The 15,139-nt window shown below is 45.5% G+C and overlaps 1 non-coding gene across 1 annotated transcript; it reads left to right on the top strand.

Moving 5' to 3' along the window:
• Nucleotides 1-11,904: 11,904 nt before the first annotated feature.
• On the top strand, nt 11,905-12,012 carry LOC132537253 (U6 spliceosomal RNA). The gene has a single exon (XR_009548714.1). It is a non-coding gene; the product is annotated as a U6 spliceosomal RNA (small nuclear RNA).
• The last annotated feature ends 3,127 nt before the right edge of the window (nt 12,013-15,139 follow it).

Genomic DNA, 15,139 nt, shown 5'->3' with positions numbered 1-15,139 from the left:
TTTAAAATTATTAAAGAATTTCTTAAGAATCCACTCAGCTCATCATCTGCACTATTCCAGCTTAGGTCCATGATTGGTCAATGATTTGTTTGGCTTTGAGTGTTAACTCTTTTCAACCACCAGGTTCCAGGTGCTAGCATGATGCTGACCAGACTTCCCAGGACAGACAACCCCACCAATGTGTCCTGGAGCTCTGCTTCCCAAGAGCCCTTTCCCACTAGGGAAAGAGAGAGACAAGCTGGGAGTATGGATCAACCAGTCAACGGCCATGTTCAGCGAGGAAGCAATTGCAGAGGCCAGACCTTCCATCTTCTGCATCCCACAATAACCTTGGGTCATACTCCCAGGGTTAAAGTATAAGAAAGGTATCAGGGGAGGGGAGGGGATGGGATACAGAGTCTGGTGGTGGGAATTGTGTGGAGTTGTACCCCTGTGCTTTACTCAGTGTTTCCTTTTTATAAATAAAAAATTTTAAAAAAGGGAGTTCGGAGGTAGTGCAGCAGGTTTAGCGCAAGTGGCACAGCATAAGGATCCTGGTTCCAGCCCCCAGCTCCCCACCTGCAGGGGTCTGGCTTCACAGTCAGTGAAGCAGGTCTGCAAGTGTCTTTCTCTCCTGGTCTTCCCTTCTTCTCTTCTTCCCTTTGTCCCAGCTGTGTCCAGCGCAGCGCCATGGAGCCCAGCGGCCTGCGCCCTAATGCCTCCTCGTCCCCATGCTGCATTGCATTGCGTCGCACCCATAGGTCCCAGCGATGGGGCTCGACCCCGTGCCCTGAGCACCTGGCCATGACTGTGCGGAGGCCCCCCACGTGTAAGTACTGCTGAGGACTCAGGACAGTGCTGTGCTGGACAGCCTCGGCCAGGTCCATCGTGCTGGAGCCCATCTACTGAGATTTCTCCAATTCCAAGTAAGTGGCCCCAGGGGCCCTGTGCCCTCAATGGCTTGGGTATTGCCCCTGCCTGGGAAGGTGCTGGGTGGGGGGAGGGGCGAAGTCGGGGTGCAGCCGCTGAGGGGCCAGAGTCCCTGGACCCTGTCCCCAGGCAGGGACACCCTAGAATGGTGGCTGCGCACCCCCAGATCCCGCTGCTTTTGGCTTCTGGGAGCAGGAGCGCAGGGACCCCGCCAGAGAGTCTGGGCAGCTGGCCTTCCCTTTCCTTCCTGCAGGGAGAGGGGTCCTTGGGTCCCTGAGCTTCCCCAGTGTGTCCTTGCCAGCAGCTCCCAGCGCCCCGAGGGTGAGGACCCGCCCATGCAGGAGGATTCCGGACAGTGTGCCTCCTGCCCACCCCAACCGCCAGGGCAGGAGGGGACCCCGGAACCCACCAGCCTGCTGTGGCTTCAGTAGCAGCCAAGCCCAGAGAACTTTCTGGGCGCCCGCCCACCCGAAATGTGCGCCAGCTGTCCTTCCTCTCTGTGTGGCCCAGGATGAGGTCCTCTGGGAAGGCGGTTTGGAATCCTGAACTTTGAGTTTGGCCTGGGGCAACATGGCGAGCCAAGCTCCCAGACTAGGGTGAAGGCTGGGGCGCGGGGTGTGGGTCCAGGTTGGGGGTCTCCTGGCATTTCTAGAACTGGAGTGTTTTCTCTGCCTCTGTCTCCCTCGGAAGAGACATGCATTTCAGAGAAGTGCCCCAGGCCGGCTGGCTTGAACCCATGTGTAGCACTGGTGGTCATGTGCTGGTGGTGCAAAGCACAAGGACCAGAGTAGGGATCCCGGTTCAAACCCGACTCCCCTCTTGCAGTGGAGTCCCTTCACAAGCAGTGAAGCCCGTCTGCAGGTTTCTGTTTCTCTCCCACTCTCTGTCTTCCCCTCCTCTCTCCATTTCTCTTGTCCTATCCAACAACGACCACATCAGTAAGAACAACAATAATAGCTGAAACAAAGAAACAAACAAGGGCAACAAAAGGGAATAAATAAATAAAATATTTTAGCAATGTTGATGTCTGGGAACAGGTCTTATACTAATTTTAGCTAAAAATGCCAGAGAGAATTGTAAACCCTCCCCCAAGTTTATATTGCTCCTGCAGTTATTCACAGTGGCATTTTAGATGAATTCAAACTGTGTTTACTACATTTTGGTGGCTGGAGATAGCTCATCTGTTAGAGTTCATGCCTCCCATATTTGAGTCCCTGCATTGGAGCATCAGCACCATACATGGCCTCAGTCCCTTCATGGGTGGTGACAGGTGCTGTGATGACTCTGTCTCTCTTTCTCCAACTGCACTCTCTCTGAAAATTTATTTTAAATATTGTACAGTTGGGCATTAGGGCCACTCAGTAGCACTGTACAGATGGCAGGGCCAGGATTATTCCCTGCAGTGATTAAAATAAATCAAGAGCCAGGGAGAGAGCATAATGGTTTTGCAAATGGCATTTATGTCAGAGGCTCCAGGGTCCCAGGTTCAAACCTTCCTACCACCATAAGCCAGATCTGAGCAGAGCTCTGAAAAAAAAAAAAAGAAATTAAATTCAAATAAGTCTCCTTTCAAATGAGCTCTTCCAAGGAGCCTTCCTTGTTTGTCCTCTCCACAGTGTCAGGTTTCATGTTCCACCTTTACTCCCTCACTTCCCTCTTTGTTTTTTTCTGGGTGATATTTCCAGGAGTCTAGAATCACACTGTGATTGGTGGTCTCTTCTGTTGAATTTCTGTCTTCCCCATTCAAAAGTTGGTTGCATGAGAATTGGGCCTTTTTTTTTTTGTTCTCACTATAAGACACTTTCATTTCTTCAGGAAAATAACTTAAATAGGTAGGCCAATCTGTAGGTGCAGATAAGAATTCACTAGTAGCCACTTGTGGTGGACGGTCATTAGCACCTTGGGGTCCAGAACCTGGACAGTGTTGGAAACTTGCCCTGGAAGCTGCATGGACATGTCTGAAACATATAGTCTTGCAAACCAAGGTCTCATCCAAAACTGTTAATGATGCTTGACAGAGGCAGAATGTTGAGGTGGTTGTGTGTCTAGTGGTAAATAAAAGACAGGTGTCCATCAAGCTTCCTTAACAACTAGGAAAACCACAGCCCACAGTTCTCCAGTTTAGGAACTATATAGCCCCCATTTAGAAATAGCCCAAATGCCCTATGACAGATCACTGGATAAAAAAGTTATGGGACATATACTCAATGAAGTATCACTTGGAAAATAAAAAAGATGATATTGTGTCCATTGGGATAAAATGGATTATACTTAGTGGATGAGTAAGGAGGTAAGGGACAGCTACAGAATGGTTTCACTCACATTCAGAATGTAGAGAATTAAACACACAAATGTGAAAAAAAAAAAAGATGTGCAGCTTTATCTAAGAATGTGGGAGAACTATAGTGGTTACCAGGGGGTGAGGTGGGGACACAGATGTTTGGTAATGGGAGCAGTGAGAAACTGTATTCCTAAATGAGGGGAAAAAGAAGAAAGGAGGAAAGAGGAATACAGAGACAGAAGGATACAGAAAAATTAGGAATGTTATACAGGTACTAACAACTGCATTTATTGTAAGCCATTAATCCCCCCTTAAAAAAGAGATGAAGGAGGAATTCAGTAAAACATTTTTGAAATTTGAAAGTAGTGATAGAGGTGGAAAAAAAAGCTTAGGTGAGTTTAAAGGTATCATGAGCAGATAAATATATATGTCTGACTCTGTCCTTGTGAACATCCTGACCATGATACTATAATCTAGGCAAGTACTACCACTGGGTCAGTAGAACTAAAAGTCCTTTCTTACACCTGCATGTGAGGCTGCTGTCATCTCACAAGCGAAATACTGGTTTTTAAAGATCAATAGCTGGGGGCACTGCTGGTCCCAGGAGGCTGTTCTGCAGTGTGTCAGTGATGTCAAGAGCCTTAGACTGTGACATCACAGCTCCAGTGGCCAAGGCTACTGCAGAGTCTTCAGACTTGAGGACGAAGTTGGCAGTACTCGGGGTATTGTACTCTTACTTTACTTCAAAGTCAAGGAGTAAGAGTGAAGGATGTCTGCTCCTACCCAAAAGTCCTCCAGGCTTTCAGGGTGTCTTGGCTGGCTCTCCTGCTTGAGGTAGGCTCTCTCTGTGCTGGGTGTGGTTGTCAGAGGAGCAGGGCAGTGATGGGAAGTGCTCTGCTTCATTCCCTCTGAAACATGGGAACAGACTCTGCTGGTCTTCAGCTCTGGTTTCATGAAGAGAGAGTCCTGTTCTTGGCACTCAGTCCTGCGGAATATGAGAAAGCAGGTTAGACCTTCTTAGGCAGACACTTCTCAGGGACCAGGGGAGGGTTTTCTGTATAAATAATGAAATGAGTAAAATGATCTGCCGTGTTTGTCAAGAACTTTCATGTTCTATTGAATTGAGTTGTCATAGCTGTTAAGACTGGACAGTCCTATTGAAGTTCACCCATAGTTCAGTATTATCTAGCCACTTCCTTGCAGTTAGAGATATTTGGATCTTTTAGTGTTATTTGCTGATTCTGATAATTTTTCCCCAAAGTGTAACAATTGCTTTAGACAAGATTGGAGTCAGTTTTCCAGATTCCTGTTACCTAAATTTTTAGACTCACCTGCAGCCACATTGCCCTCACCTCTCCACAGCTCTACATGCCATTTAATGTAACCTCTGCTAGTTCCCAGAGAACCTTCTTATTGTGTTGGAGATTTTTTATTTCTCTCTCCCTTTGTCTATTTGCTTGTTTTCTTCCTCGCAGCTCTGAGTGGCCTAGCTGCTTCCTCTCGCCCTCCCGTCTAAGATGGCGAGGCCCAGTGTCCTGACTTCAAACTGCTCCCTTCTCCATCAGTCCCTGAGTGACCTCATCTCTCACAGGGGCTCTCTATAACCCAGGGACTCCTGACTGGAAGTCTGGGTTTCTGTTTGGCAGATTAAAATAAATGACTAGCCTGTCGTGTCACTGAGGATGTCAAGCATACAAACCTGCTGTCTATTTGAGCCCTTACTGGCTGTGGTTGATGTGTTCCAGGGGGTCTTCTGAGGACTCAGCCACTTCTGAAGGAGAGTATGCTTGGGAGGAGCCCTGTGGCAGGCTGCTGCTGGCCACCACAGCCATGGTCAAAAGGGGTCACAGGAGGCAGGCGCGACAGCTGCACCTATACTCACACGTCTTGCTCATCTCTAGCTCAAAGTATATAGATGCTCCATCTCCACGTATGACCTGGGGGTGGGGACAGTGCAGGCCATGTGGGCCAAAGCAGCACTGAATGCTGCCTCCTGGTGCCACCTCCTGGGCTGGTTGGCTGTAGTGGTTACGTTATGCATGTGCAAGGCCCCAGCAGTGCAAAAAAAAAATGTACATACCAGGGGGGGAGAGAGAAGGAGAGTGACTGTGACTGGAGAAGTTTCTGGCACTGGGTAGAAACAACTGACCAGCATAAATATCAGGTCTGGTCTGTGGCACTGCATATGCTTGTGTCATGTATTATTCTCTCTCTCTGTCTCTCTCATCAGTCACCAAATGGATTTTTAAATTAGGCTACCTGGTGATCTATTCCTCTCATCCTAAATCAATACTTGAAAAAAACTGGAAATAATCTTTTTTCTTTCCTTTATGAAAAGGAATTGAATTTTTTTTCCAATTGTGTTCTTTTGTATGAAGGCCTAAAACAAACTAGCAGGTCTGAAGTAAAAAGTGCATCACTTCTATTAATTTATGAGTTTTATTTATATAGTATATACAATTAAATGTAAAAAAATATAAGTGTCAGAATTTCAGCAACAGGAAAGGATACTCATTGTTCACTGAGTGGCATTTGTAAACACTGAAGTACAGAGTGCGGCCACAATGGAGCCTCAGCTCTGAGGGCTGGCTGCTTCCTGCCTTTGGTGAGATGTCTCCAGGATCAGTCATCACACACAGTGCTCAGGCCCTTCTCCCCACTCTTGCTGAGCTGCCAGATGAGGACAGAGCTGCAGGAGCAGGTCTTCATGGGCTTGGCTGGGAGTACAGGGCAGAGTGACTGAGGTCTTCTTGCTGTCTCTCCAGGTTTGAAAGCAACTTCACGATCAAGCACTCGGTGCCCTTGTGTAGCCTGTGGGTGTCTGCCTACCTGGAGAGGTCCAGGAGAGCCACCAGCAGAGACCGGAGGTCACTCATTGTAGGTTGGCCCAGGAAAAGCTTCGTGGTCACTTTCTCGTAAGACCTCCATCTTGGTTTTCCATGTGGTCATGACTTTTACATCTAAAACATTTTCATCTGGTTGTTTGTAAAGCCAATTGCTCAAGCATGAAGTCTTTGTTATTCTCTCTCATTCTCTTCTGAACATTAAAAGGGAAAAACAAAAGAAAGCATGGGTCATCTGGGACAGTGTAATCATGCACGAGAGGGCCAGCAGACAAAGAAAGAAAATATGGACTTCAGTATTGTGTGGAGTTGATCTTGCACTGCAGGTATGTTCAGCAAAAGCAAGAGTGGCATTCCTGTCTGGAGAGGTATTTTTGCCAGTACAAGTGTAATGAAATAATGCAGATATCTGTACAGCAGTGTGGCCCTCTCTCCTGCCCTGCCCCATGGTGGTGAGTTCTGGTTTAGAGCCACCTGCCAATCAGGCAGGTGTTGGTCCCTCCTTCACATATGTATCATACTCCATTATGGATTTCTGAGGGACTTGTGGTCAGCACTCTTTATTTTCCCTTCCTTACAACTTGTGATTGGAGACAACAGCTATATTCAAAGGTGAATTGAAATTCCATAAACTGCAGCCACTTATCATGGTGAGATGGGAAATTTTACCCATGTGAGAACAACTAGACCATAAACCATCACCCTTAATCCTGCACCCACATACACACACTGTTGTTGAGTGAATCAATAGGCCCAGGTTTCCCCTTTGCATGATTCTCAAAACAAGTTTCCTTCCCTCCTTCCCCAGAGCCCTGGGCCATGGGTTCTCGGTCAGAAGTTGAGAGAAGTTGCAGATCTGGAGTTCCAGCCTCACAGACCATGTCATACTTTCCAGGGCTCCTCTCACTTGCCTGAACTAAAACTCCTTACTTTCCTGAGATTTAGACTTGACTTCATAAGAATGTTCATCCACTTTGAAAAGTAGCACAGGATATTAAACATAGTAGCAACAAATACTGACTTGGGGGAAAAACAGACTAACAGCTCATCTTTTCTCCTTTCTTTTGGGTCCCTGTTGGATTTGATTAGCTGCATCTTTCTTGCTAACGACAGGGACCAGCCTGGAATGACTCCTCAGGACACCCTCCTTGTACAGAGGGATGATGGGGCATGCGTAAGTGTTTTTTTTTTAATTTCTTTATTGGGGAATTAATGTTCTACATTCAGTAGTAAATACAATAGTTTGTACATGCATAACATTTCCCAGTGTTCCATATAATAATACAACCCCCACTAGGTCCTCTGTCATCCTTCTTGGATTCTCTCCACCCACCCAACCCAGAGTCTTTAATTTTGGTGCAATATGCCAATCCCAGTTCTGGTGCTACCTGTGTTTTCCTTTCTGATCTTGCTTTTCAACTTCTGCCTGACAGTGAGATCATCCCATATTCATCCTTTTGTTTCTGACTTATTTCACTTAACATGAATTTTTTCAAGGTCAATCCAAGATTGCAAGATTGGCTGAAAATGGTAAAGTCACCATTTTTTATAACTGATATATATATATATATATATCATATATATATATATATATCATATATATATATATATATGATATATATATATCATAAATTTCTCAGCCACTCATCTGTTGTTGGACACCTGGGTTGCTTCCAGGTTTTGGCTATTACAAATTGTGCTGCCAACATATGTGTACACAGAGCTTTTTGGATGGGTGTATTGGGTTCCTTAGGATATATCCCCGTGAGAGGAATTATAGGATCATAGGGTAGGTCCATTTCTAGCCTTCTGAGAGTTCTCCAGACTGTTCTCCATAGCTGGACCAATTGACATTCCCACCAGCAGTGTAGGAGGGTTCCTTTGACCCCACAGTCTCTCCAGCATTTGCTGCTGTTGCCTTTTCAGATGTATGACATTCTTAGAGGAGTGAAGTGGTATCTCATTGTTGTCTTTACTTGCATTTCTCTGACAGTCAGAGACTTGGAACATTTTTTTTCCATGTGTTTCTAGACCTTTTGGATCTCTTCTGTGGTGAATAATCTGTCCATGTCCTCCCCCCATTTTTGGAAGGGGTTATTTTTTTCTTGTTGAGATTTGCAAGTTCTTTACATATTTTGGTTATTAGCCTCTTGTCTGAGGTATGGCATGTAAAGATCTTCTCCCATTCTGTCAGGGGTCTCTTGGTTTGGGTAGTAGTTTCTTTAGCTGTGCAGAAGCTTTTTAATTTGATGTAGTCCCATAAGTTTATACTTGACTTAGTCTTCTTTTTAATTGGATTCATTTCATTGAAGGTGTCTTTAAAATTTATGTAGAAAGGGGTTCTGCCAATATTTTCCTCTAAGTATGTGATAGTTTCTGGTCTAACATCCAAGTCCTTGATCCACTTGGAATTCGCTTTTGTATTTGGTGAAATATAGTGATTCAGTTTCATTCTTCTGCATGTTTCAACCCATTTTTTCCAACACCATTTGTTGAAGAGACTTTGCTTTCCCCATTTAATAGTCTGGGCACCTTTGTCAAAGATTAATTGTCCATAGGTGTGGGGGCTTACTTCTGGCCTCTCAATTCTATTGAGACACCGGTCAGTGTGTCTATTCATGTTCCAGTACCTAGCAGTTTTTATGACAAGGGCCCTATAATACAATTTGAGATCAGGGAGTGTGATGCCTCCGGTTCTGTTCTTTCTTCTCAAGATTGTTTTGGCAATTCTAGGTCTTTTCTGGCTCCAGATAAACATTTGTAGCATTTGTTCTATTCTCCTAAAAATGTGTTTGGGATCTTGATAGGAATAGCATTAAGATTGTATATGGCTGTGGGTAGTATATTCATTTTAATGGTGTTAATTCTTTCAACCCATGAGCATGGAATATCTTTCCACTTCTTTGTGTCTTTTGCAATTTCCTTGAGTAGTGACTCATAATTTTCAGTATACAAGTCTTTCACTTTTTTTTCCTTTTTTATTTAAGAAAGGATTAATTAACAAAACCATAGGGTAGGAGAGGTACAACTCCACACAATTCCCACCACCCAATCTCCATATCCCAGCCCCTCCCCTGATAGCTTTCCCATTCTCTATCCCTCTGGGAGCATGGACCCAGGGTCATTGTGGGTTGCAGAAGGTAGAAAGTCTGGCTTCTGTAATTGCTTCCCCACTGAACATGGGCATTGACTGGTCAGTCTATATTCCCAGTCTGCCTCTCTCTTTCCCTAGTAGGGTGGGTCTCTGGGGAAGCGGAGTTTCAGGACATATTGGTGGGGTCTTCAGTCCAGGGAAGCCTGGCTGACATGATGATGACATCTGGAACCTGGTGACTGAAAAGAGAGTTAACATACAAAGCCAAACAAATTGTTAAGCAATCATGGACCCAAAGCTTGGAGTAGTGGAGAGGAAGTGTTAGGGGGATACTCACTGCAAACTCTAGTGTACTTCTGCTTTCAGGTATATATTTTTGCAGTAGTTTATGGATACGTGTGAACATATGCTCTCTCTCACAGAATCTGGTGTATATCTAGGTTTTGGGACTTTGTTAGAAAGTGAACCACCTGAGATGGAATTAGAGTATACTATGAAAGGAAAGGTCTCACCCGAGTAATGAAGCTGAAGGGTTGTCAATCCACACATGAAGTCTCTGGACACAGTCTGAAGTGAAGCATGTTGAGGTGGCAATCGTTGTGTTGATTAGGATGTGATCGGCAGATGCAACATTATTTGATATGGATTGGGAGAGGCATACGGGAAAGTGGGTCCTATCCAAGGGTTCCAGGACTGGGGGAAGTAGAGGCTCTATAGTGGAGATGTGAGGTTCCTGCTGTCTTAGGGTTCAAAAAGACAATCAATAGTTAATGTTACCATCACATTATTTGGTAATTGGGTCGCACCCATAGGCTCCAGCGCTGGGGCCTGGGCCCTGTGCCTTGAGCTCCCAGCCAGAACTGTGCGGAGGTCCCCCATGTGGAAGTACTGCTGGGGACTCCCCAAGGTGCTATGCCAGACAGCAGCCAGCAGCCAGGTCCATAGTGCTGGAGCCCATCTAGTGAGATTCCTCCAATTCCAAGTAAGTGGCCCCTGGTTCCTGTGCCCTTGAAGGTTGGGTTTTGTGCCTGCCTGGGAAGGTGCTGGGTGGGGGGAGGGGCAAAGTCAGGGTACAGCCGCAGAGGGGCCAGCGCCCAAGGAACCAGTACCCCGGGCCAGGCGCACCCCTTAGAGGTGGCTGCACGCACCCAGAAACCTGCAGGACCCAGTGGCCTTGAGCGGGGCGCTCCCCTGGATCAAGGCCATGCGCATCCCTGGCAGGGGGGAACCCAGGGGAGGTGTCCACGAGCCCCCAGACCCCGCACCCCTGGCAGGGACACCCTGGAAGGGTGCCTGCGTGCCCTCAGATTGAGCTGCTTTCAGCTTCCATGAGTGCAGGGACCCTGCAGGAGAGTCTGTGAGGTGGGCCTTCCCTTTCCTTCCTGCTGGGAGAGGGGTCCTTGGTCCCTGGGCCTCACCTAGTGTGTCAGTGCTGGTGGCTCCAAGCGCCCTGAGGGTGAGGACCCGCCAGCTCAGCTGGAGTCCGGGCAGTGCGCCTCCTGCCCACCCCAATCGCCTGGGCAGGAGGGGACCCCTGAACCCACCGACCTGGCTTCGGGAGCGACCAGTCCTAGAGAACTTTCCCCACGCCCGCCCACCCGAAATGTGCGCCCATTGTCCTTGCTCTCTCTGTGGCCCACTATGAGGTCCTCGGGGAATGACTGTTAGGAATCCTGAACTTCGAGTTTGGTCTGGGGCAACATGGGGAGCCAAGCTCCCAGACTAGGGTGAAGGAGGCTGGGCACAGGGTGCAGGTCCAGGTTGGGGCTCTCCTCACACTTCTAGAACTGGAGTGTTTTCTCTGTCTCTGTCTCTCTCGGAAGAGACATGCATTTCAGAGGGGTGCCCCAGGCCAGCTGCCTCCAACCCTTGTTGAGCCCTGGGCCCGAGCTGTGGACTGGGTCTGGGCTGAGGGTCTGGCACTTTGCAACCTGCTGGTCCTGGAGGGCACTGCCAACACCCACCCCCAACCCCCCTCATGCAGGTGGCCTGGGATTGGCAGGGCTCCATGTGTGGTGGGGGGTGGGCAGGGGTCGCCTGGGGTTCTTGTGTCTGTGGGGACAGTCCTTGGGAGACTGCAGTCTTCCTACTCACACAATGGGGCAGCCAGGATGCTGGCAGGTGGGAGCTGCACTAGGAGCCCCACAGAGCCAGGCAAGAGCCGATCTTGGAGCTGGTAGGAACCGGGCAGGAACCGTGGTTTTTTTTTTTTTTTTTTTAAAAGGAAATTAAAAAAAGGAAAAATGTTACTTATTAATACAAATAAAAGAGAAGCAGAGCATGACTATGGCACATGCAAATCTGGGGATTGAATTCAGGACTTAATTCGTACAGAGCCATTGCCCTAGCCATTCTGCAATTCTAAAGTATAAACAGGTTATTTTATTTTTGTTGTTGTTGTTGTCACCAAGGTCTCATTGTCTCCCTTTCTTTTTTTTTTCTTGTCTATTCTTTTCCACTCTTTTTTATTTTTATTTATTTTTCCTTTTTGTTGCCCTTGTTGCTTAACATTGTGTGGTGATTAATGTTGTTGTTGGATAGGACAGAGAGAAATGGAGAGAAGAGGGGGAGACAGAAGGGGGAGAAAAAGACAGACACCTGCAGACCTGCTTCACCACCTGTGAAGGGACTCCCGGGCAGGTGGGGAGCCAGGGGCTAGAACCGCGATCTTTCCTCTGGTCCATGAGCTTTGCGCCATGTGCGCTTAACCCACTGTGCCACTGCCTGACTCCAACTGTCTCCATCTCTTAACACTTTTTAAATAAGATTATAATATAGTCCTAGCTTCGGTAGTACATATACTAAAACTGGCATGATAACAGAGAAGATTAGCATGGCCCCTGCTCAAGGATTACACACAGATTCATGAGGCATACCATATTTTTTCAAAAAAAGATTATAAAATATATGTACACACATATAAATAATTATAATCTTTTTAAGAGCCAGTTAATGTAACCTGGGAGGTGGTTCAGTGGCAAGAGATCTAGATTTATATGTGTGGGATCCCAGGTCTGTCTGAACTCTGGTACTACATATGCTGAAGCTCTTTTAAAAGATTAATCAGTGAGGGAGAAAGGGAGGAGAGAGAGAGAGAGAGAGAGAGAGGAAAAACACTATAGCATCAGTCTGGAACATGTGATGCTGGAGGTAGAATTCAGGACCTCATGCTTGAGTCCAAAACTCCAACCACTGTACCAGCCTCCAGGGCTGCAGATTGGCTTTTTTGAACAAAATCATGGTAATATTGTTCTCTTAACTGTTAATCTTTTAAGCAATACAAAGTCATTTTAAAATTTTTTCTCAAATATTGTGCCTGGGGATCAATCCCACCCAGAACCTTGCACCTGCATGGGACAACTGAGAAGCCTCCTTGCCAGTCTCCATTCTGTATCCTTTAAGAGACATGCAAAGCACTGCTCCTCTATGCACTGAGTCCCGCCCATTGCCTGCCTGTGGTGTGCACTTAGAGTGTGGAGGATCAGAAATAACTTGAATGTTTAGGCTCTCTGTGTCTGTGCCAGAAGGGGTTTGCTAAGAAGTAGTGGTTTGGAAATGTGAATTCCTAGCTTCAAGTCTACCTACTGATGCTCCTCTACAATCTGAGACCATCGCAGGCAAGGGATAAATATATTATTTGCGCTGTCAGTTACACTACTGCAGGCTAAAATAAGGGTAGGGAAAGTGGAACGGCCAAAAGTAGGGAAAACTAAGATATCTAAATCAAAGTGACTTGTGACAGTTATTATAATGCTTACTGTTATGCAGCCCACTTTTCCAAAAATGCTACAAGGTTTACTGCAAATAACTCAAAAACATGGCTATTTTGCGCTTCCAACCCCAAAATTCTCTTTCAACCACATTCAGGTTATACTTTAGTTTTTAAAGATTTATTTATTAGTGAGAGAATTAGGGGAGAGGAAGAAGGAGAACCGCAGCATCACTCTGACACATCTGATGCCAGAGATCAATCTTGAGACCTCACACATAAGAACCCCAAAGCTTTATCCACTGCACAACCTCCCAGACAGTGGCAGCCTTTATTTTTTTATAATTTAAAATATTATGATACTTTGCTTACTTAAGAGGCAAAAGATTTATACAATCTGAAGAGAACAAGAGTATACTTTGCTTATTTAAATGATACATACAATTTAGTAGAACTTATACATTTGAATAAAACTACATACATATGTAATTCAAAATCTAGGAAATAGAGAAAAATGAAGTGGGGGAAAAACCCTTTCCTGACCCTCGACCTTAGATTCTCTCAGAAAATATTACGGTGTTTTTAAATGAATTAATTTATTTTTCCTTTTTAGTTGCCCTTGTTTAACATTGTTGTGGTTATTGATGTTGTTGTTGTTGGATAGGACAGAGAGAAACGGAAATAGCAGGGGAAGACAGAGGGGGAGAGAAAGACAGATACCTGAAGACCTGCTTCACTGCTTGTGAAGTGACTTTCATGCAGGTGGGGAGCTGGGGCCAGAACCAGGTTCCTTCCGCTGGTCCTTGCACTTTGCAGTATGGTTTTGGCAGAGCTATTTATTTCTGAACCCACAAGGAGTTGTAATAAAATTTTGTAATAATATGTTTTATTTTAAAACTTGAAAGTATCTTAATTTCCATAAAAAAATTCATAAAAATGACCTTTAAACCAATTTTCTCTTTAGACAGTTATGATACAAATCCTGAATAGAAATAGCTTGAGGAAGAAATTTGAGTTAACACATTAGTAAACTTTCTGGAGAACGGACTGATGAGAGTAAAATAGAGTTTTTAAATTATTTGAATTTCATGAATTACAGAAGGGGGTTGAGGGGCACAGAAGCAGCACTCTAGCATATGCAGTGATTGGGATTGGACTCAGGACCTAAAATTTAGAAGCTCTAATTTCTTCCATGGTGCAACCTACCCATCTTCAGAGATAGTTTTGTTTTGTCCTAAAGATCTTATTTATTCATTAATGAGAGAGAGAGGAGTAGGGAGGATCAGCACGTTACTCTGGTATATGTGGCACTGGGGATTGAACTTGGGACCTCATGCCTGAGAATCCTGTACTTTATCCACTCTGCCTCCTTCTCCCAGACCACTCATAATTTGGCTTTGATTGGAATTGGAACTACTGAAGAAGCACTTTTGGGGGCTGGGTGGTAGTGCAGCTAGCTGGCTAAGCACACATGGCACAAAGCTCAAGGATAGGGGTTGGGATCCCATTTTGAGCTCCCGACCTGCAGGGATGTCACTTCACAAGTGGTGAAGCAGGTCTGCAGGTGTCTGTCTTTCTCTCCCACTCATTGTCTCCCCCCCACCCTCAATTTCTCTGTCCTATCCAGCAACAATGATAAACAAAAAGAACAACAAAAGGCGGGGGGGGGGTGATGGCCTGCAGGAGCAGTGGATTTGTAGTGCAGGAAGAAAAAAAAAAAGAAAAAGAAACACTCTTACTCCATAAGTAAACCTGAGATAACAAGAGTCTTAAACAATTAAATTCCTTCCACTCTTGCTCTTTGTCAATTGTATGTGCCTGACATTCAGAAATAGAAATCCTTAGAAAAGAATTTGCGGTGCCTTTTCCATTGTAGTAAAGATAGTAATTATATTAAAATGTGAATTCCTTTCTATCTCTGCACAGGTTGGAACAAGAACCCAGTCAGAAAGAATCCAGACCTACAATTTCACCCAGAATAGTGTCACTGACCACAGGGTAGGATATGAAGTCCATGATATTAAGGTAATATTACTGAATGTGCTTACTGTATCTTTGATTTATTAAGGAATCAAATTTTGGGGCCTGGTTTATTAAGGAATCAAATTTGGGGGCCTGGTTTATTAAGGAATTTGGGGGCCTGGTTTATTAAGGAATCAAATTTGGGGGCTCTAGCCGGTATCCTTAGGTTGATCCTTGTGCTTTGCACCACCTGTGCTTAACCCACTGCGCTACAGCCCAACCCTTGTTAATATTCTATTATCTTCCTTTCCTTCTTGGCTTGGTCCCTTTATCTTGCTTGT

Source organism: Erinaceus europaeus, chromosome 2 (genome assembly GCF_950295315.1).
Source record: "Erinaceus europaeus chromosome 2, mEriEur2.1, whole genome shotgun sequence".
In the NCBI taxonomy this organism is placed as follows: Eukaryota; Metazoa; Chordata; class Mammalia; order Eulipotyphla; family Erinaceidae; genus Erinaceus; species Erinaceus europaeus.
Note: the sequence above shows the minus strand (reverse complement) of the source record. Positions and strands in the feature narration are given on the sequence as shown.